The 5,212-nt window shown below is 43.3% G+C and overlaps 1 non-coding gene and 1 pseudogene across 1 annotated transcript; one reads left to right on the plus strand and one right to left on the minus strand.

Annotated features, from left to right (window-relative positions):
- Positions 1–1,146: 1,146 nt before the first annotated feature.
- Positions 1,147–1,253, minus strand: LOC122733168. The gene has a single exon (XR_006353760.1). It is a non-coding gene; the product is annotated as a U6 spliceosomal RNA (small nuclear RNA).
- Positions 1,254–3,515: 2,262 nt separating this feature from the next.
- LOC122730431 lies at positions 3,516–4,989 on the plus strand (annotated as a pseudogene).
- The last annotated feature ends 223 nt before the right edge of the window (positions 4,990–5,212 follow it).

The raw sequence follows: 5,212 nt of genomic DNA on the forward strand, positions 1-5,212 counted from the left end.
CTCTCTGCCCAAATACATTTACAATTTTTAAGAGTTATGAGTATCATCTTCCCATGTAGGGATATAAACAGTTTAACCTAATAGGGTAACCTTTTTTTTTCTCCCCCACTGTTTACCTTTTTAAACTTCTCTTGAGTCTTGTATGTTGAGATCAAATTTTCTATTCAGTTCTGGTCTTTTCACCAGGAAAGATTGAAAGTCCCCAATGTCATTAAATATCCATCTTTTCCCCTGAAAGAAAATGCACATTTTTGCTGGGTAATAGATTCTTGGCTGCAATCCAAGCTCCTTTGCCTTCCGGAATATCATATTCCAAGCCTTGCGGTCCTTTAATGTTGAAGCTGCCAGGTCCTGAGCAATCCTGACTGTGGCTCCATGATATTTAAATTGCTTCTTTCTGGCTGCTTGGAGTATTTTCTCCTTCACCTGATAATTCTGGAATTTGGCTACAGTATTCCTTGGAGTTTTCCTTTTGGGGTCTCTTTCAGGAGGTGATAGGTGGATTCTTTCAATGATTATTTTATCCTCTGATTCTATGATATCAGGGCAGTTCTCCTTAATAATTTCCTGGAATATGGTGTCTAGATTCTTTTTCTGGTCATGGCTTTCAGGCAGTCCAATGATTCTCAAATTGTCTCTCCTCGATCTGTTTTCCAGATCAGTTGTCTTTCCAATGAGGTATTTCACATTTTCTTCTATTTTTTCATTCTTTTGATTTTGCTTGACTGATTCCTGGTGTCTCATGGATTCCTTATCTTCCAACTGTCCAGTTTTAATTTTTAAAGCACTGTTTTCTTCAATGAGATTATGCACTTTTTTTCCCATTTGGCCAGTCAATCTTTGTGCTTCCTTTTCCAAGCTGCTGATTCTTTTTTCATAGTTTTCTTGTTTTGCTTTCATTTCTCTCCCCATTTTTTCTTCTACCTCTCTCAATTGATTTTTAAAATCCTTTTTGAGCTCCTCCAGGAAGGCTTTTTGTTCCTGAGACCAATTCACCTTCCCTTGTGAGGCTTCACTTGTAGGCAATTTGAGGGTATTGTCCTCATCTGAGTTTGCATTGGCTTCTTCCCTATTGATATAGAAGCTCTCAATGGAGAGGGCTCTTTTTTGCTTCTTACTCATTATTGCAGCTTATTTATTTATTTTAAAAATATGGAACGCTTCACGAATTTGCATGTCATCCTTGCGCAGGGGCCATGCTAATCTTCTCTGTATCGTTCCAATTTTAGTATATGTGCTGCCGAAGCAAGCACAATTTACTCTATTCTTTATCTCCTTTCCCCCTTTCCCTCCTCAAAAGTGTTCTGCTTCTGACTGCTACCTCCCCCAATCTGCCCTCTCTTCTATCACCTCCCTCCCCCATCTCTTTCTTCTCCTACTTTCCTGCAGAGTAAAATAGATTAATATACCCAATTAATAGTATATGTTATTCCATCTTTGAGCCAATTCCAATTGGAATAAGGTTCCCTCACTCCCCAGCACCTCCCTCTTATTACCCTCCATTGTATAAGTTTTTTTTTACTGTTTTTTTATGTCAGATACTTTACCCTCTTCTATGTCTCCCTTTCCCTTTCTCTCAGTGCATTACTCTCTCACCCCTTAATTTTATTTTCTTAAAGTTATAATCCCTTCATACTGAACTCCTACCTGTGCTATCTCAATATACTCCACACAGCTGCCCTAATAATGAGAAATGTTTTATGAGTTACAAGTATCATCTTCCCATGTAGGAATGTAAACAGTGTAACCTTTTAATATCCATTATGATTTCTTTTTCCTGTTTACTTTGTATGCTTCTCTGGTATCTTGCATTTGAAAGTAAAATTTTCTGTTTAGGTCAGGTCCTTTAATCAAGAATACCTGAAAGCCCTCTCTTTCATTGCATTCCCATTTTTCCCTCTGAAGGATTATACAAGTTTTTCTGGGAAGGTGATCCTTGGTTGTAATCCAAGTTCCTTTTCCCTCTGGAATATCATATTCCAAGCCCTCTGATCCTTTAATGTAGAAGCTGCTAGATCTTGTGTTATCCTGATTGTGGTTCCACAATACTCGAATTGTTTATTTCTGGCTATTTGCAATATTTTCTCTAGGATCTGGGAGCTCTGAAATCTGGTTATAATATTACTGGGAGTTTTGATTTTAGGATCTCTTTCAGGAGGTGATCAGTGAATTCTTTCAATTTCTATTTTACTTTGTGGTTCTAGAATATCAGGACAGTTTTTCTTTTTTGTTGTTTTTTTTTTGGTTTTTTTTTTTTTTTTTAGTGAGGCAATTGGGGTTAAGCAACTTGCCCAGGGTCACACAGCTAGTAAGTGTTAAGTGTCTGAGGCCGGATTTGAACTTAGGTCCTCCTGAATCCAGGGCCGGTGCTCTATCCACTGCGCCACTTAGCTGCCCCAGGACAGTTTTTCTTAATAATTTCTTGGAAGATGATATCTAGGCCCTTTTTTTTGATCATGGCTTTCAGGTAGAACAATAATTTTCTTTTTTTGATTTGTTTTGTTTTAACCACCAGTTTTTATTGATGGATGGAAGAATACAATTTTAATGGAACAGTAAGGCCCAACTGTGGATTAATACAGCCAATGGGGGGTGGGGGGAATGCATTTTTTCCCTTTAAGAACCTTAAATATGCAAGTCATGAAGCCACTAAAGTACTTCTCTAACAGATCACATCTGACAATTCTTCCCTTTTATACAATTCCTATATTAAATTATCTGATCAGTGATCTAGATTCATTCCCTCATGAGATTAAAAAACTGTCTGATGAAAATAATTGACTAAGAATTAGTATTGAACAAATGGAAGCTAGTGACGTTATGAGAAACCAAGACATGGTAAAGAAAATCTAATTGAATGAAAAAATAGAGGGCAATGTGAAATATCTCCTTGGAAAAACAGCTGACCTGGAAAATAAAGCCAGGAGAGATAATGTGAAAATCATTGGACTACCTGAAAACCATGACCAAAACAAGAGCTTAGACACCATACTCCAAGAGATTGTGAGGGAAAATTTCTCTGATATTCTGGAAGCAGAAGCTAAAATAGAAATTGAAAGAATCCACTGATCAATCACCTCCTGAAAGAGATCCCAAAAGGAAAACATCCAGTAATATTATAGCCAAATTCCAGAACTCCCAGGAAAAGGAGAAAATATTGCAAGCAGCTAGAATAAAGGAATTCAAATACTGTGGAGTTCCAATAAGGATAAAGCAAGATCTAGCAGCATCTACATTAGAGGACCAAAAGGCATGGAATATGATATTCCAGAGGGCAAAGGAACTGGGACTACAGCCAAAAATCACATACCCAGCAAAACTAAGAATAATCCTTCAGAGGAAAAAATGGGACTTCAACAAAAAAGAGGACTTTCAGGAATTTGAGATGAAAAGACCTGAACTGAACAGAAAATTTGACTTTCAAAAACAAGACCCTGGAGAATCATAAAAAAGATAAACAGGGATAAGAAGAGAGCGAGGAGGGCAGGAGGCCAGGCCGGAGCGGGAAACTGAGGCCGAGACCACGGTCCTGGAGACATGTTCCTGGTTAATTCATTCTTGGGAGGGAAGGGCGGCGGAGGAGGAGTGGGCAACGCTCTCCGGGGGCTGCTCAGTGGAGGCGGCGGTGCTGGAGGCATCGGCAATGTCATCGGGGGGCTGCTCAGCGGAGGAGGGGGCGGCGGCGGTGGCGGCGGGGCGGGGGGCGCCATGGGCTTCCTAGGCGGCTCCATGGGCTTCCTAGGCGGCTCAGCGCCATCAGCGAAGCTGCAGCCAATTATAACCCAGAGCCCCCGCCCCCTCGATCCCACTTCTCCCACATCGAGGCCAATGAAAGTGAGGAGGTGCGACAGTTCAGGAGGCTGTTTTCTCAGTTGGCCGGAGATGACATGGAAGTCAGCGCATCTGAACTCATGAACATCTTGAACAAGGTGGTGACCCGACACCCTGACCTGAAGACGGACGGCTTTGGCATCTACACCTGTCGGAGCATGGTGGCAGTCATGGATAGCGACACCACGGGCAAACTTGGCTTTGAGGAGTTTAAGTACCTTTGGAACAATATCAAGAAGTGGCAGGCCATCTACAAACAGTATGACATCGACCACTCAGGAACCATCGGCAGCAACGAGCTTCCTGGAGCCTTTTCAGCTGCAGGTTTCCAGCTCAGCCCAGAGCTGTACCAGATGATCATTCGGCGATATGCGGATGAGGACGGGAATATGGACTTTGACAATTTCATCAGCTGCCTTGTGCGCTTGGACGCCATGTTCCGTGCCTTCAAGTCTCTGGACAAAGACGGCAGCGGGCAGATTCGTGTCAACATCCAGGAGTGGCTGCAGCTGACTATGTACTCCTGAGGCCCATGTGTCTGTCCACCCACCGGGACCCCCAGGACAGAGATCACCAGGAAGCTGCTCCCCTTCTCCCTCCCCGCCACATTTCCCCATGTGGGGACCCTCTGGCACAGGCACCACATGACACTGATGTCACACGTCGTGCCTGGGTGTCCCACCTACCACTGACCATACAAACATGGCCACCAAGGAGCCCCTACTCCCACCTCAGCCCTGCCCACCTCCCAGGTCCAGTGTGTGCCAGCTACAGGCTCGGGAACCCTCATGCTCTAACACCCTGCCCCCCAGCACCCCTGTAAACATGTCACATGCTCTGACACGCCAGTCACACACTTCCCAGCATCCTTAGAAATCCTCCTGCTCTAGTGCCCTACCCCCCCCCACGCAGATCCCCTGTAAACATCACATGCCATGCCTGCCACTGCTCCGAGACCTGTTGGCGCATGGTACATGCTTTAACATGCTAACCACATGCACATGTCAGCCAGGTGCCATCACATGCTGCCCCCATGGGGTTCATTGGCATCTAGTGCCTTCTCCCACTCCCCATGTGCTTCAGGCCCCCTCCCCTCCTCTCTGGGTGGACCTCAGGGCAGGGCAGGGCAGGCAAGCCCCAAATAAACAGTGGTCACCAGAAAAAAACAAAAAAAAAAAAAAAACAGGGATAAGAAATCATGAGAGACATTAAAAGGTTAAATTGTTTACATTCATACATAAGAAACTAATACTTCCAACTCATAAGAACTTTTTTAGTAAGGAATACACAGAGGACACAAGTCAGAATTGAATATAAAGGGATGATATTTGTAAAGCATTTATTTATGTGTATCCTTGTTCTTTGTGGAGCAAATGGGGGG

Source organism: Dromiciops gliroides, chromosome 6 (assembly GCF_019393635.1).
Source record: "Dromiciops gliroides isolate mDroGli1 chromosome 6, mDroGli1.pri, whole genome shotgun sequence".
Classification (NCBI taxonomy): Eukaryota; Metazoa; Chordata; class Mammalia; order Microbiotheria; family Microbiotheriidae; genus Dromiciops; species Dromiciops gliroides.